The sequence below is a fragment of the Chiloscyllium punctatum genome, unplaced genomic scaffold (assembly GCF_047496795.1).
Source record: "Chiloscyllium punctatum isolate Juve2018m unplaced genomic scaffold, sChiPun1.3 scaffold_905, whole genome shotgun sequence".
NCBI lineage: Eukaryota > Metazoa > Chordata > Chondrichthyes > Orectolobiformes > Hemiscylliidae > Chiloscyllium > Chiloscyllium punctatum.
The window spans coordinates 4,314-29,303 of NW_027310639.1; the positions used below are offsets into that span (position 1 = coordinate 4,314).

Below are 24,990 nucleotides of genomic sequence, written 5' to 3' on the forward strand. Positions count from 1 at the left end.
CAGGGTGGAGTGGGAGCTGGAGGAATACACGTACCTGGGAGTCACAGAGACAGTGACCCTGTGAGGGAGCAGGGTGGAGTGGGAGCTGGAGGATTACACGGACCTGGGAGTCACAGAGACGGTGACCCTGTGAGGGGGCAGAGTGGAGTGGGAGCTTGAGGATTACACGTAAGTAGGGGTTGCATAGACAGTGCCCCTGTGAGGGAGCAGATTGGTGTCGGAACTGGAGAATTACACATCCCTGGCAGTCACAGAGACGGTGACACTGTGAGGGAGCAGGGTGGAGTGGGAGCTGGAGGAATACACGTACCTGGGAGTCACAGAGACAGTGACCCTGTGAGGGAGCAGGGTGGAGTGGGAGCTCGAGGTTTACACATCCCTGGGAGTCACAGAGATGGTGACCCTGTGAGGGAGCAGAGTGGAGTGGGTGCTGGAGGATTACACGGACCTGGGAGTCACAGAGACGGTGACCCTGTGAGGGAGCAGAGTGGAGTGGGAGCTGGAGGATTACACGTACCTGGGAGTCACAGAGACGGTGACCCTGTGAGGGAGCAGGGTGGAGTGGGAGCTGGAGGATTACACGTCCCTGGAAGTCACAGAGACAGTGACCCTGTGAGGGAGCAGAGTGGAGTGGGAGCTGGAGGATTACACGGACCTGGGAGTCACAGAGACGGTGACCCTGTGAGGCAGCAGAGTGGAGTGGGAGCTGGAGGAATACACATCCCTGGGAGTCACCGAGACAGTGACCCTGTGAGGGAGCAGGGTGGAGTGGGAGCTGGAGGAATACACATCCCTGGGAGTCACAGAGACAGTGACCCTGTGAGGGAGCAGGGTGGAGTGGGAGCTGGAGGATTACACGTCCCTGGAAGTCACAGAGACAGTGACCCTGTGAGGGAGCAGAGTGGAGTGGGAGCTGGAGGATTACACGGACCTGGGAGTCACAGAGACGGTGACCCTGTGAGGCAGCAGAGTGGAGTGGGAGCTGGAGGAATACACATCCCTGGGAGTCACCGAGACAGTGACCCTGTGAGGGAGCAGGATGGAGTGGGAGCTGGAGGATTACACATCCCTGGGAGTCACAGAGACGGTGACCCAGTGAGGGAGCAGAGCGCAGTGGGAGCTGGAGGATTACACGTCCCTGGGAGTCACAGAGACAGTGACCCTGTGAGGGGGCAGAGTGGAGTGGGAGCTGGAGGATTACACATCCCTGGGAGTCACAGAGACGGTGACCCTGTGAGGGAGCAGAGTGGAGTGGAAGCTGGAGGATTACACGTATCTGGGAGTCACAGAGACAACTTTCTGCTACTGGGACCTGCCTGCACTGAGTTTGGAAGAAGTGCAAGAGCCATCACAGAAAAGGCTGTAAGTTCATTGGCTGATAAATACACCGTTATTAACGACTATCAGTTAATTGCTGTAAGTCTGCAAAGTTAATTTTCCAATTCTGAAGTAAGGTTCGAACTCAGAATTAAGAGACACTGTGAAATTCTGTGCCAATATAGTCAATTACCCTCAGTAAGCCACAGTGGAATAAGGGACTTAACCATATTGTTATTTCCCGGATGTTAACTTCATTCTAAGTAATTATTTAAGTTATTCTAGACTGTTGCATTTTACGACATGGCAAGACATATTTGTCAGATGGAAATTATGTTCTGTTACATTGGGAATTCATAGCCCCTGCTCGTGTCCTAGATGAACACGGGGTCTCGGAGATCAGACAGTGCTCGAGACTCTGTGATGCTGAGAGTTATGGGGATAGCGCACACAGAGAGCAGATCACCCTGCAGACATGACAGCCTGGAATAAGGAAGGGAATGGGGGACTAGGCAATCGAAGAGAAACAGTCAGGGAATCCAGGAATACCGTGATATCTCCCTCCCAATTCAGTTTCCCAGTTTGGAATCTGATTAAGGTGTAGGCTGCTCAAGGGAGGGCAGTCAGAGCCATGTCTGTGGCCCCACAAGCAGCCTGACTGTACAGGATCGGAGGTAGAAGGAAGAAGGAACAATAGGAACAGGAGATTCCGGAAATTGAAGAAGATGTCAGTGTTTCTGTAATTTCAGGATAGTGGGGTTAAGAATGTCACTGTGTCTGCAGGACATTCGTCTGGGGTACAGTGAGCAGTCCAAGGTCACGTCCATGCTGATAGGAATGATCTGGGTAGGAAGGGTGAAGTGGTCTGGGAATCAGAATTTAGGGAGCTAGGTGGATAGTTAGCAAGCAGGACCTCAAATGTAGCAATCCCTTGGTTACTGCCAGTGCCGTGTCAAAGTGAGAACAGAACTCTGAGTTTTAGGTAGATGAGAGTGTGACTGGAACGATGGTGCAGCAGGAAGGGCTTCAGATTCCTGCGACACTGGGACTGGTTCTGAGGAAGGCAGCAATTGTGCAAGGTGGATGGGCTAACGTGACAGAACCGGGACTGAATTTCTTACGGGGTTTTTTGGGAGGGATTGAAAATAACTTGGCCTGTGCTTAGGATCCAAAAAGGAATATTAGAGGAGACTACCAGGATTCTCAAAATACTGGGAGATACATTTGGTACTAACTTACAACAACAAGTTTATCAGTGGAAGATGGAGCAAGAAAGAAAGCCTTAATCTGAGGTTCTCTGCATAGACATTAATACTCGGAGTGTGTAGAGTTACAGGTGCAGATTGGTGTGTCTAAATCTGGCTCAAGGAATGGCAGGACTGGGTGTCAAATATTGCTGGGGATAAAGAATTCCAAAATGATAGAAGTGAAGGGAAAGGATGAAGGGAAAAGTACTGGTTTAAATTAGCATTAGTTTAGGAGTCCAAGACAAAGATGATCCATCCAAGGAAACAATTAATTTGGCTGGAGCTACAGAACAAAAAAATATACAATTACACTGTGAGGTACAGTCTGTCGGCAGAAACCAAAAGAAAATGACGGAGGGAATAAATATTAACTGATATTAACTGTGTTATTGGTGTTGCAGGGTCACGAGGTTCGAGTATTCCTAGATTACATGGAGGAGAGCTTACTGCCGGAGTATGTGTCCAGCCCAAGACAACATGTACTGTTGGACCTGGTCCTTGGAAAAAGATGGGGCAAGTAGATCCAGTGTCAGTAGGGGAAGATTTTGGGGAACAGCGATCATTTTATTGTAAAGTTCAGGATGATGGTAGAGAATGATATAAGTAACTGAGAGTGAGAAACATTAGTGGACTGAGAGCAGCCTTCAATGGGGCAAGAATGAAGCTGGGAAGGTTTGACTGGAACACCAATTTGGTCAGAAAATGACAAACTGAACCATGGGCTCCCTGCAAAGACAAGATGGCTTGGGTCCAGTTGAGGAATGGTCCCTCAAATAGGAACAGCAGGATAAACAACCCCAATGCTGCTTCGTGTGATAAACAATAGAATTTGTGTCAGATGGAGAATCGAATTAAGAGCCACGAGGAATGCTGGAGGTTCAGAGGGGAGATGGTAGAGCAGAGGGGAATTATGGGAAAACTGAGAGCCACCATAGAGCTGTCCCGGAATCCTCCTGCGGGCCCCTCATAACGAACGTATCAAAAGATGGAGTAAGGCTGCGTCAAAATTAGAAAGAGGATTTATACCTGGAAAAAGATCTTCGCAAGTAGTTAAGATGCACTTAGATGCGTTGTAGATGCATGTTTGACTGAAACATTCAGGAGGCGATTAGATGATATTTGATACAAAACAAATGTGAGGATGTGAATGAAGGAGGAGATCATTACTCAGCAAAGAGTTCAGTTGAAGAGCTGGTGTAGTCATGATTGACCAAATGATACCCTTCTGTGCCAAAAGGCGTCTGTGTCATTCCGTGTGATGTCTTGAGAGTCCTCCAAATCCATAAATATCCCGTCTTTATAACCTCGTCGATCCTGTATGATACATTCTAAATCTCCATCAGCCAATGTCGCCGTCCTTATCTCTGTAACTCATACAGGCCATACAAACCTCCTTTCTCTGGAATCTCCTCCAGCCCCAATAACCTTTCCTCTCTATAAAATATTTCTCAAGTCTTTACAGCTCTCCCCTTCTCTGCAACTATCTGATCCATAGAAACCTAATCTTTGCAATCTCCTCCAATCCACACAACAATCAGCCTTACTAATCTCCTCCTGCCCTGACAGATTGCAATATCTCAATAGACTCCAGCCACTACAGTGTTCATTATATCTCCAACGTTCTCCAGCACTGACAACACTGCCAATCTATTTTCTTTGCTCCAGTTCCTACAATTTTCCCTGTTGTGTACCCTAATCCAATGCCTAACCAGCTGTGTAACATCCTCTAGTCCCAACCATGCTCCTGATTCTGTAACCACCTTCTGCCCCGACACAGCTCACTGTCTCTGCAACCTCCAGATTCTAAACCCGTCCTGATCTGTGGAAATGCCCCCAGCCCTCCCCCTCTCTGTAATATCTACCAGATGTTCAAACTGAAATAACTCCACAGAGGCTGGTATCCTGTTACCAAATCACCTTTTATGTCTTCATGCATGATCCATGGCACTGACCCAAGCTAGCTCAGAGCCGGCTCTTATAGTTAACAGAGCCCCTGAAGCTTCTGTTTATTTATGAGCCAGGATTCCCTGATTAGAGCCAGTTAACAGTCCCAATCAGGTAACACGTATTAATGAGATTTAACTGACTGACCTCGTTCCAATCACTGTAAAAACACTCTACGTATCTCTAAGGTTAATTAACACCTACAAATCCCCTAGTCTCTGAAACCTCCTCCAGTTTCACCAATGCTGTCTCTGTAAAGTTCCCCAAGGACAGTCCTGTACCTTTCAGTCGATCCTCCTGTTATCAATCTCCTGCAGGACCAATACAAGCTTTTTTTCCTGTTTTCTACAAACTCTCCGTCTCAATGTTCTCCACCCAAAATGTCTCTTCCTAATCACTAACTGGTTCCAAAGACTCGGTCTGCCGTTTGTGTGTGACGTTCTTCATAAGGAGGAAGGGGTATTCGAAACAGGGAGCTTCATAAGGCATGGAGACCTTTACACAAATAGGAATGTTTGTAGAAACTAGTGGGTTTACAGAAGTGGGAAGGGTCATGGAACATGTAGGATGTTTCAGAGACTGGTAGTATGTAGGCACAGTGGACAGAATTTTTTTTATATCTGGAGCTGAGAGGTAAAGATAAATAAACCATGTGATAAATTGTCCCGGTAACATTTTCATCAGGTGTCGGGGAGGGTTTCTCTCTACAAGGCTCTCGTAGCCAGAATATTGATCTGGCTGCTCCAGCTTCATTTTCACTTCAAACAAAACCTAAAACTATTCTTGTCTTTGTAATCTTCTTCAGCCTCTAGAACAACCCATATCCCTGCAATATCCCATAACTTTCACACAACTTCCTATCTCTCTAACCACCTATGGACCCTACAGCAATCCTGGACTTTGCACTTGCTGCCATCCCTGAATTCCTTCCTAACGTTTGAACAAGGCCAATGAAATGGTAGATTTAAATAACATGAACCAGGTCAGATGGAGCTGTCATAATGGAGATGTGGCTCCAGTGTGACAATGACCGAGAACTGGATATATCAAAGGGGTTTACCATTAACACAGGAAGGATAAAAAGGCTAACTCAGTGAAGTACACTGTGTATAAAGATTGGGATCAGTATTATTGTGATGATAATCAATTCACACACTGCTCCTCCCTGTTTTCTCCCCTCATTCCTGCGTATTGATCCTGTCAGATATTGGTAAATCTTGAAAACTTCATAAAATAGTACAGTATAGAGGAAATCACTCTGCAAACTGTCTACATTGGACAAGATGTCATGTTATTTTTGAAGCCCTAGTTCTCTCTCCCCAGAGACGATAGGCCTTCCAGTTCAGCTCCCGGCACCTTTTTAAAATGGTTTGACAGTTTCTACCTCGACTCCACTTCCATGCGTGACTCCCAGATCTCAACCATACTCTGGGTGAAATAACAACCTTCCTCAGTACTTCGCTAATATTTCAATTAATTACGTTTAATATTCACCGTTTGTAATGCAATTCTACAAGAGCAAAATGTTCTCTCCCTTTCTACACAGGCTCCTGACAATATGTGCACCCCAATCAAATCTCCTCTCAGTATCCTCCATTCCCCTATCTTTCCCCATAACTGCACTTCCACTGTCACAGGGTAACGGATCTCCTCTGTACCCTCTCCAGTCCAATTCCATCCTTCCATGTGATCGGGTGACCAGAACTGTATACAGTCCCCAAGCTGTGACTGAACTCATTATTTATACAGTTCCTGCCTAAGCTTCCTGCTCTGAAATTCTGTATTTTGGCTGACAGAGAAAATCATGCCAATTGCTGCATTAAAAAGATTATTTATCTGTCCAGCTACCTTCATTTATCTGCCCACACTGACCATACTCTCATTTATTGTGTATTCCTCTCTATTGTTGATGTCCCCAAATGCCTTGCCTTGCACTTCTCTGGGTTGTTTGCTCCATTCACCTGGACCCCACAGTTTCTGTTTTTAAACAATCTGCCATGGGATCTCTTGTCAAATCCAAGTAAGTCACATGCAGTTCCAAGTTACTGCCTCAAACCGACACAGTCAGATTAATTACACACGATCTTCCTTGAAAAAATCAAGACCGACTCTCCTGGAGTCCCTGGGATTTCCTCAGTGACAGTTTATCCACTGTCGCAGAATTCTAACCTCGACCTATTCAGTCAGTCACTTGCTCCACATTAAACAAAGTTGCGGTATTAGCTGTTCTCCAGGCCTCCGGCACCATCCCTGCATCCAGGGAGGATTATATAATGTAGGTAAGTATAAGGCAGGGAATTTTCCCCGGCACCTTTTAACAGTCTGGAACATTGTATTACCCCTTTTTAAGGAATTGAATCTCCTGTATAATTCTCCTTTCCAAGTTTGTTTCTCCCAATATTTCATCCCTATTTTGATTCAGACAGACAGAGGCCAAACCCATCTTATGATTTGGTCAAGTCTCATTTTAATCGGGTTTCATGGAGTGTTTCTCTCCACAAGGTGAATTGCATTTTCTCATGATACCATACCCAATCTGCCTTATACCCTACCTGCCTGCGTGGTCTTCCTCTCATCTGACACTAACGTGATGATTTTTCCCCTTCTTCATAAGAATTGCCCTCTGCCTGGATACCCAAGAATTTACCAGCCTCCCTGTTTCCAGGAGCCATCTTTAAAAAGTCATTTTACTCTTGGATTGTGAAGTCGAAATTGGCCTGGACATGGCAGAAGGGGTAAACTGGGGCCCCACTTTGTGGGCAAGGCCCTGGTCCTGGTGTATGACATGGTTCATGAGAGGGACATTATCTTCCTCCAGGGATTGCAGGGGAAGCTATGACACTAGACCCTGCCAACTTGGTCAGAGGCTGATCCCTGGGTCAGTGAGGTGCCAGCCTTCTGGGTGAATATCTATCAGTATAGGAAGGAGGTCAGTGACCTTCTCCCGTGCACCAGGGTAAGTGCCACCATCTGCACTTTGTGACTTCACTCTCACTCTCTCTGTTACTGCACCCACCTCCCACCAAGGCTCATTTTCTCCCACTGTCAGTGAATGCAGCACCTTCTCTCAGTCTCTCTGTAATCTCTTCTCTGCCCCTCTGCCCAACTCTGCCTGGTGTCTGTGCTGCCCACTCACTCACTCAGAACACCTCGACACCTTCCCCCCAACTGTCCCAGCACTAACAGCTGTACCAACCACTTCCATTTCCCTAATCCTCCTTGGTAATTCTCACATTCCAGAAGGAACCATCCCGCACTAGGGCACAAAGAACGAAGAGGGATATGGGGCAGCCTAATATTCATCTCCTCACCCCCTAACAGGGGAAGGATCCTGACCCTAACAACCACGAGAGGCTGACTGACCGTGTCCAAGCTCCCAGACTGGATTCTGAGACTCCCCCTGACTCACTCTGCTGGGCACCGTGACTGACCGTATCCAAGCTCCCGGACTGGGATCTGAGACTCCCCCTGACTCACTGTGCTGGGCACCGTGACTGACCGTGTCCAAGCTCGCAGACTGGATTCTGAGACTCCCCCTGACTCCCTGTGCTGGGCACCGTGACTGACTGTGTCCAAGCTCGCTGACTGGGATCTGAGACTCCCCCTGACTCACTGTGCTGGGCACCGTGACTGACCGTGTCCGAGCTCCCGGACTGGGATCTGAGACTCCCCCTGACTCACTGTGCTGGGCACCGTGACTGACTGTGGACAATGATATCAAGCTTCCTGAGTTTGTGTTCCTGCTAAACACCAAGACAATACAGCAGACGGGTGAAACAGGTAGCTCTAGCTGAGGGGAAACGCTGCTAAAGGCAGGGTAAGGCAAGGCAATAATTCTGTGAGCATTCAAGTCAGTTCAAAGTGAGTGTGTACAAACACGGAGTGAGCAGCCCAGAGGGACAAGCCATGAGCTGTGAGTGTGTTTCCTGAGCACAGCGTCCTTGTAGCAGCATTGCAATGAGAGTTGTCAGTATACCCTGAGCTGCAGCATTGAAGTACTGAAGCGTACTGTCAGTGGGTCCGGGATGTGCTGGGAATGCATGGTGAGGCTGGCATGTGTCAGATGCCATCATTGGTGGGTGTGTACATGCAGCTCCTCTCTGTGCAGTGTCCCCCGAGATGATGCTGTTCAGGATAGAAGTCTGCAGGAGCAAGCGCCGAGATGGAGTCACCAGGTAACAGGTCTGACTTTCGTGTCAAATTCTCCATATTGAGTTTCCCCACAGTGGGGGAGGATATGAAGCTGCAAGTTGATGAGGGGGTGGATCTATAATAATGTGGTTGTTGATCATCAGTAATCATTCAGTGAGGATCTCGCCTCTCCCGTGCTCAAATCTTGACATTAACAACAGTCCAGTACAGGAACAGGCCTTTCAGCCCAGCAAGCCCGCACTGACGCATGATGCCGTTCTAAAGTTAAAACAAAAGTTTTTGCTCCAACAACCTCTATGTCATTCTATTCCCTACTTGCTTATACTTGTGCCAAGATCCCTCTTAAACCTTGCTATATTGGCTTCTTCCCCTATATCATTTCATTCCAGGCACTTTACATTCTGTCTGTAACAGCAAACGAAACTTACCTATCACATCTCCTGAACTTTCTCTCTTTTACCTAAAACCTACAGTCCTGAGTAATTGATACTTCTACTCTGGGGGGAAAAAGCCTCTAACTGTCCTTCTATCTATGCCTCTGATAATTCTGTAAATATCTGTCAGGTAGCCCCATATCCAATGATGCCCAGGTGCACACAAACCCTATATGTTCAATTTCTCCTTCTGACTAATACCCTCCAAACCAGACAACATGCTGGTAAAATTTTTCCATACCCTCTCCAACACTTCAACATTGTGTGGCAAAGAGTACTGTACACAATATTCTAAATGTACCTCGAAATAAGTTTCTCTACAGCTGCAATATGACCTGTTAGTTTTCATACTGCATGCTCTGATGCATGTCTGCAAGTTTGCCATCAGTTTTCTTGATCACCCTATCCACCCGTGTTACCCCTTTCAAGGAACTGTGGAGCTGTACACCTAGATTCCTTCGGATGTTGATGCAATCAGTAGTTTTTCCATACAATTTATACTTCTCTCCTGCATTCGACCTTCTAAAACGCATCACGTCACAACTGTCCAGATAAAGTTACATCTATGTTTTCTCTGTTCAAGTCTGCAGCTGACCTATATCCCGCTGTATTCTCTGGCAATCATCCTCACAATATGCACCTCCGCCAATCTATTTACAGATCACAAAAGCACTGACCCACCAGTACTCTGTCTTCTCAGACCAAGCAGTTCTCTATCCATCTTACCAACTGATCCCCTTTCACTTCACCTTCTGTATGAGCCTGCCATAAAGAAGCATATTAAAGGCCTTGCTAACATCCAAACGGCCAACATCCAGCCCCATTCCCTCATCAATCAATTTTGTCACTTCCTCAAAATATTCAGTCATGTTTGTGAGACATGATCCTCCCCACACAACTGTGTTGCCGGTTGCTAGTAAATCCAGATTAGAGTACTGTTGGAGCTGTACTCATTCAGACAAGTGATTATTCCATCATGTCCCTGACTTGAACCTTGGAGAGTAGATTCGATTCCTTACAGTGTGGAAACAGGGCCTTACATTCCTTACAGTATGGAAACAGGGCCTTTGGCCCAACTAGTCCATACCAACCCTCCGAAGAGTAACCCACCCAGACCGATTTCCCTCTGACTAAAGCACCTATCACTATGGGCAGCTTAGAATTGCCAATTCACCTGACCTGCACATCTTTGGACTGTGGGAGGAAACCACGCAGACACGGGGGGAATATGCAAACTCCACACAGTCACCCAAGGCCGGAATTGAACCTAGGACCTTGGTGCTGTGAGGCAGCAGTGCTAAGCACTGAGCCATCGTGCCGTTCTTGATGGTTAACATATTGTGGGGGCTGTGACAGTTACTGGACAGTGGGAGGTATGTCGGGGTGTGATGGTTACTATACAGTGGAAGCTATGTCCGGCCATGGTGGTTACTGTACAGTGGGAGGTATGTCAGGCCGTGATGGTTACTGTACAGTGGGAGGTATGTCGGGGTGTGATGGTTACTATAAAGTGGAAGCTATGTGCGGCCATGGTGGTTACTGTACAGTGGGAGGTATGTCGGGGTGTGGTGGTTACTGTACAGTGGGAGGCATGTCCGGCTGTGGTGGTTACTGTACAGTGGGAGGTATGTCGGGGTGTGATGGTTACTATACAGTGGAAGCTATGTCGGGCCATGGTGGTTACTGTACTGTGGGAGGTATGTCGGGGTGTGATGGTTACTGTACAGTGGAAGGTATGTCGGGGTGTGATGGTTACTGTACAGTGGAAGCTATGTCCGGCCATGGTGGTTACTGTACAGTGGGAGGTAAGTCGGGCTGTGGTGGTTACTGTACAGTGGGAGGTATGTCGGGGTGTGATGGTTACTGTACAGTGGGAGGTATGTCGGGGTGTGATGGTTACTCTACTGTGGGTGGTATGTCGGACCGTGATGGCTACTGTACAGTGGGAGGTATGTCGGGGTGTGATGGTTACTGTACAGTGGGAGGTATGTCGGAGTGTGATGGTTTCTGTACAGTGGGAGGTATGTCGGGGTGTGATGGTTACTGTACAGTGGGAGGTATGTCGGGGTGTGATGGTTACTGTACAGTGGGAGGTATGTCGGGCTGTGATGGTTACTGTACAGTGGGAGGTATGTCGGGCTGTGATGGTTATTGTACAGTGGGAGGTATGTCGGGGTGTGATGGTTACTGTACAGTGGGAGGTATGTCGGGCTGTGACGGTTACTGTACAGTGGGAGGTATGTCGGTCCAGGAAGCTGCCGACTGTATGAGTTATACACAATATGATTCTGCTGCTGCTGATGGGCCATTGTACCTCATGGATGATCGTGATTGTTTCCCTAACCTGTTTAAAGTCTGTACAATTCAGTACATAACATGGTGTGAAGGGTCTGCAAAATGTGAGGTTAGCCCTTGCTCCCCATAAGGACTGTGCAGTGAACATTGTTACCGATATATGAAATGTAGGGGTGATCTGCAGCAGGCAGATCAGTGATGATGTGGTCAATTATAGGTTTCCCTTTTATTGGTTCCCCATAACCTGCCGCAGAGCAGTCAAGCCACCACAGTGTCCAGCATCAATGCTGAGCACTATGATTATATTAGATTCCGTACAGTGTGGGAACAGACCCTTCTGCCCAACCAGTCCACGCCCACCCTCCGAAGAGTAACCCACTACCATGGCCAATTCACCTGAGCTGCATTTCTTGGGACTGTGGGAGGAAACCCACGCAGACACTGGGAGAATGTACAAACTCCACACAGGTAGTTGCCCAAGGCTGGAATCAAACCTGGGTCCCTGGTGCTGTGAGGCAGCAGTGCTAACCACTGAGCCACCATGCCACTCTATATTGACTATGTGCCATGGAGCTGCCCTCTTCTGCCTGCCTGTACCTTTCAGTGGTACAGAACCTACCAGAGAGAATAGTGATGCCTGGGACATAGTCCTGTTCACAGAATCCTGCTTTACAGACAATATCTGATTGTTGCTTGATTAGTCTGTGGGAAATATACAACAAGTCAATTTTACATTCTGTATAATTGAAGAGTTAATTTCAATTTATTTCTTACATTTTTAAACAAACATCATTGTTTTTCAGTTGAAAGCAATTGAAATGAACAATAATTGATTTACCAGAGCGCAAACCTAACTATTACAGTTCAGTGAATGTAGTAAACAGCCAATTCATGTTCAGTTCAGTGAACACACCATCTTACAGGCAGCAAAGCTGTTGGAAATGACATTGAGAAAAAGCCTGAACTCAGACACAGTGTTACTGGGCCTCTCCATGACGTCCAAAACACTGGCCATCTCCAAGATCTGTTCAGAGAGCTTCCTAACTGGAGCTGGACAGTTACTGACACAATCCCTCACAATAGACTGGTTAGAGACATACCTGAACAACAGGGAGATGTGTGTGGGGCAGACTGGTCAATGGACTAGCACATGGCACTGGTCAAAATGCAGTTCAACATCTATAACAATGACCTGTAAACAGCCATGTCTTGGAAGTATATCCCTTCCAGTGTGGGACCTAAACTCTGTAGTTCTGTACCTTGGACGCAATCCTGAATGAAAGTGTTATAAAGGTGATGGACTCCTGCAGCACATGGCATCTTACATTGAATCCCTCATAAACCATATCCAGTGTATGTTATCTCTACAATGTCAGTGTCCAAACAGATTTGTGCAGCGCCATTGATGGCCGGCAGCTTTACAGCCCAACGTACTTGTGTGTGACTTGATCTGGAAATCTCTGTGTAAATGTTTGCAACATTGTTCTAACCATTAACAGTAAAGTCTTATTACTGAAGGTCCGACATCCTTTCGTAATACGAACTTTTAAATTGTCCAATAAACACAAAATCCCCACTTTATTCAGTTCATTTTTATAACAATATGATGAAAACAGTGCACAACTCACAGTATGGAGCATTGAAATGATGGGTCTCAGTTCCACACCCAAGAGCAATTTATTATTAAGTGCAAGGACTTTGAAATAGAGCATAGAACATAGAACAGTACAGCAAAGAACAGGCCCTTCAGCCCATGATGTGGTGCCGACCACTGATCCTTGTGTCTGCACCCTCAAATTTCTGTGACCATATGCATGTCCAGCAGTCTCTAAAATGTCCCCAATGACCTTGCTTCCACAACTGCTGCTGGCAACGTATTCCATGCTCTCACAAATCTCTGTGTAAATATCCCGCCTCTGACATCCCCTCTGTACTTTCCTCCAACCGGCTTAAAACTATGACCCCTCGTGTTAGCCATTTCTGTCCTGGGAAATAGTCTCTGGCTTTCGACTCTATCTCTGCCTCTCATTATCTTGTATACCTCAATTAGGTCCCCTCTCCTCCCTTTCTCCAATGAAAAAAGTCCGATCTCAGTCAACCTCTCTTCATAAGATAAGCCCTCCAGTCCAGGCAGCATCCTGGTAAACCTCCTCTGAACCGTCTCCAAAGAATCCACATTTTTCCTATAATAGCACAACCAGAAATGGATGCAGTATTCCAAGTGCGATCTCACCAATGTTTTATAGAGCTGCAACAAGATCTCACAACTCTGAAACTCAATCCCCCTGTTAATGAAAGCCAAAATACCATGTGCTTTCTGAACAACCCTGTCCACTTGGGTGGCCATTTTAAGGGATCTATGTACCTGCACACCAAGATCTTTCTGTTCCTCCACACTGCCAAGAATCCTATCCTTAATCCTGTACTCAACTTTCAAATTCGAACTTCCAAAGTGCATCACTTTGCAGTTATCCAGGTTGAACTCCATCTTCCACCTCTCAGCCCATCTCTGCATCCTGTCAATGTCATGCTGCAGCCTACAACAGCCCTCTGTACTGTCAACGACACCTCCAACCTTTGTGTCATCTGCAAACTTGCTGACCCATCCTTCAATCCCCTCACCCAAGTCATTAGGAAAAATTGCAAACAGTAGAGGCCCAAGGACAGAGCCCTGTGGAACACCACTCGTCACGGACGTTCAAGCAGAATATTTTCTTTCTACAACCACTCGTTGTCTTCTGTAGGCCAGCCAATTCTGTACCCAGACAGCTAAGTTCCCCGGTGTCCCATTCCTCCTGACCTTCTGAATGAGCCGACCATGTGGAACCTTATCAAATGCGTTGCTGAAGTCCATACACACCACATCCACTGCTCGATCCTCATCATCACCTGCCCCTCACAAAGCCGTGTTGACTGCATTTAATCAAGCCATGCTTTTCCCGATGGTCAGAAATCCTATCCCTCAGAATCCTTTCTAACACCATGCAGACAACAGTCGTGAGGCTTACTGGTCTGTAATTGTCGGGGATTTCCCTATTTCCTTTCTTGAAGAGAGGAATTACATTTGCCTCCCTCCAGTCCTCAGGTACGACTCCAGTGGAGATCGAGGATGCAAAGAACTTCGCAAGTGGCGAAGCAATTGCATTTCTTGTTTCCAAAGCAATTGTATTTCTCGTTTCCAAAGCAGCGGAGGACAAATTTGATTCGGGCCTGGCAACTTGTCAGTCTTAATATTGCTCTTCAGAGGGTCTGTGTGGACCTGTTGGACCTAAGGAACTGGTTCCACATGTAAGCTAAAATGTGCTGAAAAAAGCAGTGTGTGTGTTATCATTTTGATTCAAACCTCAACCCACAAAGTCTCATTTGAAGACCCTTCTAAGCTATTGTCCATCCTTTCAGCAGTAACTGACTTGTTAATTAATAAAGCAACATCACCTCCTCTTTAACACCCTGCCTTGTCCTGTCTATAGTTCCAGTACAACAGAGTATTGAGTTGTTTGCTCTAACCTCCCTCAAAAGAGCCTCTGTGATGGTAAAACTGTCACACCTCCACATGTCAACTCATTCCCTTATCGCATCTGTCAGCCTGTCTGATAATACTCCCAGCATTAATCTAAGCTGGAATATAATACCTGGAATACCCTGTACCTCGGAGTTCTTCAGTCATTTCCTGTTTCTTATCAAGCTGCTCAAACCATGAACCACAACTCTAACTCTGGCACTAAATGAATATATGCGGAATTGTAATTTCTTTTTTTTAAAAAAAAACATATTCATCAAATGCAACTTTCCAGAACTGAGCAGTCAGCTCCACATACAATGAGTTTCTGATGGTTAATTCCCCACTCAGTGTACAGAGGGGACAGCCCTCAGTAGTGGAGAAAGTGAGGACTGCAGTTGATGGAGATCAGAGTCAAAATGTGTGGTGCTAGAAAAGTACAGCACGTCAGGCAGCATCCGAGGGGTAGGAGAGTCGATCTTTCGGTCATAAATTCTTCATCAGGAAGGCATTGGTGCATTCCTTTATTTTTTCATTCCATGATTCACAGAATGTTGTGAACTGTACTTACTCAGGGAGGCAGCACTGTGTATTGCACTGAAATGGAAAGCAGTCAATCAGTTGGTTGGACAGGGTGCAGAAAAGTTGAGGGGAAGTATACACTGATTGAATGAATTACAAACATAAGGATAGGTAAATCCCCTGGGCCAGATGGGGTTACCCTAGATTACTCCAGGAAGTGATGTGAGAGATTGGCGTGCCTTTGGTGATGATCTTTGCGTCCTCACAGTCCACTGGAGCAGTGCCAGCCAGATGATTGGAAGGTTACAAATGATACTCCCTTGTTCAGCAAATGGATTAGGGATAACTGTGGGATTGACTGAACAGTCAGTCTTACATCAGTGTGGGCAAAGTATTGCAGACGTTTCTGAGAGGCCGGATTTACAATTACTTAGAAAACAATGGTTTGATTAGACATAGTCAGCATGGCTTTGTGAGGAGCAGGTCATCCCTCAGAAACCTTATTGAAATCTTTGAAGATGGAAAAAGCACATTGATGAAGCGAGACCAGTAGATGTGGTGAACAAGGCGTTCGCCATTGTCGGCTCATTCAGAAGGTACAGAAGCATGGGGTGCAGAGACATTTGGCTGTCTGGATACGGGCGTGGCTGGCCCACAGAAGACAGAAGATGGAAGCAGTTGGAAAGTATTCAGCCTGGAGCTTAGTGACCAGTGGTGTTCTACAGGGATCGGCTCTGGGACCTGTGCTCTTTGTGATTTTTATCAATGATTTTGATGAGGAAGTGGACAAGTAGGTTAGTAAGTTTGCCAATATCACGAAGGTTGATCGGGTTGTGGATAGTGTGGAGGGCTATTGTAGTTTGCAACAGGACATTGACATGATGCAGAGCTGGGCTGACAAGTGGCAGATAGAGCTCAACTTTAAAAAAATGTGAAGCAATTTTTTTAAAAGGTTGTATTTGCATAAAACATACAGGGTTGAAGGCAGAATTCTTGGCTGTGCGGAGTGACAGAAGGATCTTGGGGTCATTGTCCATCGATCTCTCAAAGTTGCCACCAAGTTGATAGGGTTGTTCAGAAGGAATACGGTGTGTTGTCTTTCATTATCAGGGAGATAGAGATTATGAGCAGCGAAGTTATTTCTTTGCTCTATAAAGCTGTGGTTCAACCACACGTGGAAGCCTCAGAGAGTGTGCAGAGGAGACTTACCAGGGTGCTTCCTGGACTGGAGGGCATATCTTACAACGAAAGTTTGAGCTGCTAGGGCTTTCCTCCAGCAGTAGTAGTAGAGTCAGATCCATTAGGGATATTTAAGAAGACTCTTGGATAGGCACACGAAAGTTAGTGCATTGAAGGTTATATAGGTTAGTCTGATCTTAGAGTGGGATAAAAGGCTGGCAAAACATTGAGGGATGAAGTGCCTGCACTGTGCTGTACTGTTCTATGTTGCAAATTTCACTCAGCTTGTGGATTTTCGTCAGTTGGTGAATGTGTGAGGGAGGTGAGGGAGTGAGGGAATGGAGTGTGTGAGGGAGTGAGGTGTGTGAGGTCAGGAAGGTGGGTAGGGACGTTAGACCAAGACTTCCATTTTTGATGTAATTGTTACATTCACCTAAGTGTCAGCACAATATGTGTGGTTATCAAGACCAGACAAAATCCACAAGTTCAGTTATTAAAACGATTTTGGCTTGCTGTTTGCTCCTGGTTTCTACAGATACATTCTGCTGGGTGACCCATGAATTAGTATCTGAATATCCACAGACATGTTTCATTTTGTTTTGATACTGTTGAATGTGAAGGTACATTTATTGGATGTAGTTTCAGAGGATTCACTGTAAGACACAAAATGCTTCAATAGACTGTCAAATGTGAACGTTTTCACCCAGTGTCTGGCCCAGGGTGCAGATGTAGGGAGTCTGGGTGATATGCCAGATGTCATCACCATAAGTAATGTGTGCATTGTGATTCTGACACTCCATGTCCATACATCTGCTCCATGGGCCAGGCTCTGACTGATGATGAACTTGTCAGACCTGGTTCCTGGTCAGTCATTGGTATCTAATTTAGACAGTATTTGTGCCTACACTGAGAGCAGTGATAGACTGTTGGCTAGTTTCCTCCTGCTCAATGGGGATTCCAAATGATTCTCTGTGAGGGAATGTTTCTATGACTGCCCTGACACAGGTTGGAAACTCTCTTCACAGATTCAGGACCAGGACAGGGTCTCTGTCATCGCTACATGCAGCTGTGAGGTCCAGTAGCACTGTACCTGAATTCAGGCCTTTTAGAATCCACTTTTAATGTCGGTCATGATGCAAAGTGATGGGTTTGCTGACCTGAACAATGATCAGGAGTTTGCCATATTTATGAATTGGGCAATAATAAAGTATGAGCTTCAATTATTCAATGAACAATAACTGCATCATCTCTGAAAACAATGAAGTTGATTTTATATTGATAGAATTAAAATATAAACACCAAACAATCTTTTATGATACAAAAGTAAGGAATCACATTTTTATTTGTATCGAAAAAGGACATGTTGTCTGACTGTGCTGGTGATCACAATTACACATTGAATCTCAGTATTCAAATGCATACATTGTCACCCTATCATTTGCAAAATGGTTGACCTCTACATGATTTAATATTCAGAGTGAGCAAATGATTGAACAATCAAATAGAATTATAACTCTGACACATTTAAATAAAATCAATCGATTTAATTTCTCCTCTGAAATGTGTGAGCTTCAGTTATTTGCCAACAATTCTATTAGTTTTAAAATAATGATGGAAAAGGATAGACTAGATCTAAAAGTTGAAGTTCTAAATTGGAGAAAGGCCAATTTTGACGGTATTAGGCAACATCTTTCAAAAGCTGAGGGCGGCAAATATTCCCAAGTAAGCAGTCGGCTAGAAAATGGGAAGTCTTCAGATGTTAGATAGCCGGAGTCCAGAGACAGTATATTCTTGTTAGGGTAAAAGGAAAGGCTGGTAGTTATAGAGAGTGCTGAATGACTAAAGAAATTGAGGGTTTGGTTAAGAATAAGAAGGAAGGATATGACAGATACAGGCAGAATAGTTTGAGTGAATCCTTAGAAGAGTATAAAGGCAGGAGGAGTATACTAAAGAGGGAAATCAGGAAGGCAAAAAGGGGAACATGAGATAGCTTTGGCAAATAGAGGTAAAGAGAATCCAAAAGGATTTTACAAATACATGAGATAAAAAGGATAAACAGGGAGAGAATAGAGCCCTCAAAGATCAGCAAGGTGCCTTTACGTGGAGTCACAGGTGATGGGAGAGATACTAAACGACTATTTGATATCAGTGTTTACTCAGAAGAAGGACATGGGAGATGTAGATATATGGAGAAATAGATGGTGATATCTTGAAAAATGTCCATATTACAGAGGAAGAAGTGCTGGATGTCTTGAAATGCATGAAGATGGAAAAATCCCCAGAACCTGATTAATCAGGTGAAACTTGAAAGGGTTCAGAAAAGATTTACATTCATGTTGCCAAGGTTGGAGGGTGTGAGCTATGCTGGAGGTTGAACAGGCTGGGACTGTTTTCCCTGGAATGTTGGAGACTGAGAGGTGACCTTATAGAGGTTTATAAAATTATGAGGGGTATGGATAGGGTAAATAGACAAGGTCTTTTTCTTCTGGGATAGGGAAGTCCAGAACTAGAGGGCATAGGTTTCGGTTGGGTAGGGAAAAATGTAAAAGAGATGTAAGGGGCATTTTTTTCTCACTCAGAGGGTTGTACGTGCTTGGAATGAACTGCCAGAGGAAGTGGTGCTGGTTAGTACAATTATAATATTGAGATGGTGTCTGGATGGGTATATGAATAGAAAGTGTTTCGAGGGATATGGGCTGAGTGCAAGCAGGTGGGAATAGATTGGGTTGGGATATCTGGTTGGCATGGACAAGTATGACCAGACAGTCTGTTTCCATGCTGTCTATCTCTTTGACCCTGTGACTGTAATTTAGAAATGATAATAATTTGACATGCATTATCAAATAAATAAATCGTTTATATTATTAAATTGTAGCATACAATAAGTTGAAAAGTTGCTATTTTTAGAATGAATGATAAAGAATAAAGAACATTCCAACACAGGAACAGATCCTTCGGCCCTCCAAACCTGTGCTGATCCAGATCCTCCTATTGTCTAAACCTGCCACCTATTTTCTAAGGTCCTGTATCCCTCTGCTCCCTACCCATTTATATTTCTGTATAAATACATCTTAGATAACGCTTTCGTTCATGCCCCAACCCACCTCCGCTGGCTACACATTCAAGGCTGCCACCGCCCTTTGTGTAAAAAGCCTCCCACATATATCTGCCCCAAACCTTTCTCCTCTCACTTTGGACTCATGACCCCGAGTATTTGAGTTCCATAATGTGGGGGAAAAACTTCTTGCTATCCACCCTGTGTATATCTGTCTTGATTTTGTTGACCTCAACCTTCGACTTTGTCATGAAAATAGTCCTAATCTACTCAATCTTGCTTCATAACCAGCACCGTCCATCCCAGGCAGCATCCTGGTGAACCTACTCTGTACCCTATTCAAAACATCCACATCCTTTTGTTAATGTGGTGACCAGAACTATATGCAGTATTCCAAATGCGGCCAAACCACAGTCCTATGCAACTGTAACATGTCCTGCCAGCGCTTGTACTCAACACCTGATCCAATGAAGTAAAGCATGCCATATGCAGCCTTGACCACTTTACTGACTTATGTTGGCATCTTCAGGAAACAATGGACCTGAATACCCAGATCTCGCTCTAAGTCAATTTTCCCCAGGACTTTTCCGTTTACTGTATTGTTCACTCTTGAACTGGATCTTTCAAAATGCATCATCTCACATTTGCACAGATTGAACTCCATCTGCCATTTCAGTGCCCACCTCTCCAATCAATCTATATTCTGCTGTATTCTCTGACAGTCCCCTTCACTGTCTGCTACTCCAACAATCTTGGTGTCATCTGCAAACTTGCTAATCAGGCAGCCGATACCTTCTTCCAAATCATTGATATATATCACAAACAACAGTGGTCCCAGCACGCATCGCTGTTGCACAACACTGGTCATAGGTCACCATTTTGAGAAATCCCCTTTCACTATTACTCTCTGTCTCCTGTTGACCAGCCAGTTCTCTATCCATCTAGATAGAACTCCCTGGACCCCATGCGACTTCACCGTCTCCATCAGCCGACCATGGGGAACCTAATAAAACGCCTTACTCAAGTCCCCCAGTACCTTCTCCAGCAACTTCCCTACCACTGATGTCAGGCTCGCTGGTCTACAATTATCTGGATTATCCCACTATCCTTAAGAAATAAGGGGACAATATTAGCAATTCTCCAGTCCTACGGGACCTCACCCATGGTCTATCATCCTGCAAAGATATATATTAAAGCCCCAGTTATTTCCACACTCACATCCCTCAGTAACCTGTGGTTGAACCCATCCAGACTTGGAGGCTTGTCTACTTTAATACCTTTTAGAGTATCCAAAACTTCCTCCCTCTTTATGTCCACTTCATCCAGAGTATTTGGGGATCTCTCCCTCACCTCAACATCCGTCATGTCCCTCTCCTTGGTGAATACAGATGCAAAGTACTCGCTAAGAATCTCACCCAATTTCTCTTAATCCTTTCTTCCTTTGTCCTTGTGTGGGCCAAACATTTCTCTAGTTACCCTCTTGCTCCATATCTATGAAAAGAACTCTTTGGGATTTTCCTCAACCCTGTTTGCTAACGATATCTCATGACCACTTTTAGCCATCTTAATTCCTCGCTATTTACTGATGAAATGTGGCTAGTGAAAAAAAAATAACAATTTGTTCGTGTGAGTGGTAACTCAGACCTTTTCAAAGTATTTTGTGCAAAAACAATATTTGAAATCCGTCTCAGTGCAAATAAAAAGCAAGAGAAGAAACCTCTTGGGAACAGTAATTTTCAGCCACTGTCCCCCCAAAGTACTTCTGAGGTGGAAAAGAGTGAGGGTTTGTAAAAAGGGCACAACAGTAACTATGGGTGGCTTGAACATGCAAATTGGCTCAATTAATCAACTGGACAGTGATATCCTTGAATATAGAGTATATGAGAGAGTATTTCTGAGAGCAGGACGATATGGAAACAACCAGAGAATGCGGCAGCACGATGGCTCAGTGGTTAGTACAGCACCAGGATCCCAGGTTCGATTCCAGCCTCGGGGGACTGTCTGCGTGTAGTTTGCACATTTTCCCCCTGTCTGAGTGGGTTTCCTCTCACCGTCCAAAGATGTGCAGATCAGGTGAATTGGCCATGCTAAATTGCCCATAGAGTTAGGTATATTACTCAGAGGGAAATGGGACTGAGTGGGTTACTCTTTGGAGGGTCGGTATGGACTTGTTGGGCCGAAGGGCCTGTTTCCATACTGTAGGGCATCTAATCTAATTTAGATTTGATATTATTTAGCATGGAAGGATTGGTGAATGAGCTTTATCTTGGAAGAAGTTACCACAACATGCTGGAGTTTCACGTTCAGATTGAAAGAGTGAAGACTGACTCATACATGAGAGTTTTAGTGTTAGGCAATGATAATTATACTGACCTAAGGAAGGAAGGCTGTATGGTCTGGGGGGAGCAAAGATCAGTCAAAGGCAGGACAGCTGAAGAAATTTGGCAAATAGTTAGGGAGATACTAAAGATTGAAGAGGAATTGCATAACGGAGAAAAATCATCCATACCTTGATAAGGAAGTCAAGGATAACATGAAGGCACATCCCAGTACATGTCATACTGCACATGTTAGTCACACTGTGGAGGATTGGGAAAGTCAGTGGCCTCGTGGTATTACCATTGAATTCTTATGTGATAAACCCAGATAATGTTCTGGTGACCTGGGTCCAAATCCTGCCACAGCAAGTGGCGGAGCTTGAATTCAAATCTGGAATGAAGAGACTGATGGTGGTTATGAATCGATTGCCAAGAAAAACATACCTGGTTCACTGATGTCCTTTAGGGAAGGAAACTGCCGTTCTACCATAGATTCACCACTCTCAGACTGAAGACGTTCCTCCTTATCTCCATTCTAAAGATTATCTCTTGACTCTCAGGCTATGTCCTTGATCTTTTCTCTCCTCAATGTGAAAGCGTCTTCCCAATGTCTACTCTGACCAGGCAACCAGTACTCTGTATGCTTCTATTAGATCCCCTTTCACCCTTATAAACTGCAGCACCTATCGACCCAGAGACCTCATATGTTGAGCTTGTAATTCCTAGGACCATTCTTATGAAGCTACTCTGAACATGCTCCGGGGTGGTACATCCTTCCTGAGTTATGGGGCCCAAAACGGTACACAACAAACCAAATTTTGTCTGACCAGAGTCTTGTCGAGCCACAGAAGTCCATCCATTCAAGTCATTGCAAAAGAAATGCGATCACTGTATTTAAGGCCACCTTAAATAATAATCTTACGATGGACAATAATACATTTACCATGGAGTGACAAAAGTGAACAATGATTAAAACATGCTGGGAAGAAGAACCTAGCCTTGACCAAAGTCTCTGTGCTCTTCCACATGCTACAGAATGCAGACAGGCTGCGGCTACCCACAAATGGTTGCAAACAAACCTGACAGCTCCAGACCCTGTAATACACACCTGAAATTGGACCTGAATGGGACCATGGAATGTCGCCTTTGGGCCATCAATGTGACAACCCCAGGTTGGATCTGATTAATCAGGGTAAATGAACCTGATCATTTCATTGGCAGATTCTTCACACCCTCCCAAAAGGCGTGAAGACTTGGGAGGATAAGAATCAACGTAAAACTGCTTAGAGACTGGTAGCTCGAGAAAAACCACTGAAAGACAAGACATCTACAAGACCATCAGAAGAACAAGAAGACTTCACCACGTGGAATCTGGTCAACTTCTAGTGGGGTGATATGTGATCATCCAAAGTTCAGTTAAACAATAAGATAGATTGTAGTGTTTTTCATTACGGTATTGTACGTTTTATTGTTCTAATATTAATTGTGTTCAATAAACAAATATCATTGTTTATAAGAGATGTCTCAGTTCTTTTGATGAATATAAGATTTCAAACACAGTATTTCCCTCCGTTTCTTCATCTAGATTCTTCATGTACAAAGTAAAAAGTTGTGGTTCCCTTGCAAAATACCAGTTGTCATTGGCTGCTATCCTTGAAGGACCCTTTTATTCCCACTCTCTACCTTCTGCCAGACAGTCAAGCTTCTGTACACACTAGTACCTAGTCTCTGACACCATGGGCCCTTGTCTTACTCAGCCATCTCCTGTGTAGCACCTTGTCAACGTCCTTCTTGAAGTACAGATACACAGTATCCATTAGCTCTCCTAAGTCGAACCTGCTTGTTACATCCTCAAAGCATTCTAACAAATTCATTAGCATGACCTCCCGTTGATGAAACCATACTGACTTTGCCGTACTTTACCAGGCACTGGCAATTATTCAGAAATCTCATCAATCACAATGGATTCCAGGAACGTACCCATGACCGGGGTTAGGTTAATCAGTTTTTAATTTTCTGTCTATTGCCTCATTCCCCTTTCAAAAAGGATGCCAGTGAGATCCAAGATGGCGGCGGCCCAGTAGGTCTCAGTCTGCAGAGCTCTGCCCAAACCTCAGGCAAATTGAAGTACCCACCCTCACCTCACCTGCTAAATTGCTAAAATAGCTTTTGCCCAGCAGCCCTAGCCATTCTACATCAAACTTTAGCAGTCTGATGCTTTTTAAAATGACCAGAGGTAAAGTCTCTCACAGTTCACAACGGGCAGAGCCCAGGCAGGGACTTTCCCCCCACTACCCCTTAGCAACAGAGACGCCTGCGTCCACCCCGGGGCGTGACCTGCAAGGGCAAGCCTAATCTCGGAATTTCTTAAACTCTGAGAGAAGATTGATGAGTCCATTGAAGAGACACTGTTCAGGTGGGAGTCGATCTCGGTCATGATGCAGAAACATGACGGAGAGGTCGAGAAACTCGGGCAGCGTTTCGGGGGAGGGGTGGGGCGGGGCAATGGGCCTCGGCCTCCGAGACCACTGATGAGTCATCCATGGGTCAGGTCTGGGCTCTGGAACATCGAGATCCGACCTTAGATGATCATATTGATGACCTCGAAAATCGAGGTCATCGGAAAAATATTCAGTTGCTGGGCCTTCCCGAATGGGAGGAGGAATGTCAGCTTGTTGATTTCCTGGAGCCATGGCTCCCACAGCTGCTGAAACTGGAGTTGGAGCTGGGCTGGTTGCCGGTTGAGCGGGCCCACCGGGTTGCTATGCGCCGGCCCGGCTCGGACCAGCCCCTCTGCCCGGTCCTCGTTCAACTTCAGCATTAGAGGGAAAAACAGATGCTGCTTGAGTCCACCAAATGTTGGGGAAGGATCGCCATGCCATGATATATAAAGCCTCCAGGATAATGTTGTTCTCTGGCTGTGGTCCGCAAGAGGAAGGCAGTTGATGAGGCGAAGAAGCGTCTGAGGGATTTATATATTCAATATTCTATGCGAAATCCGGCAATGCTATGCTACAGTCATGGAGGA

General features: G+C 45.3%; 1 long non-coding RNA gene across 1 annotated transcript; it reads left to right on the forward strand.

The window, feature by feature from the left end:
- Positions 1–855: 855 nt before the first annotated feature.
- On the forward strand, positions 856–23,444 carry LOC140474258 (uncharacterized). Its single transcript, XR_011958963.1, has 3 exons — positions 856–1,362; positions 2,966–3,077; positions 22,998–23,444. It is a non-coding gene; the product is annotated as an uncharacterized lncRNA (long non-coding RNA).
- The last annotated feature ends 1,546 nt before the right edge of the window (positions 23,445–24,990 follow it).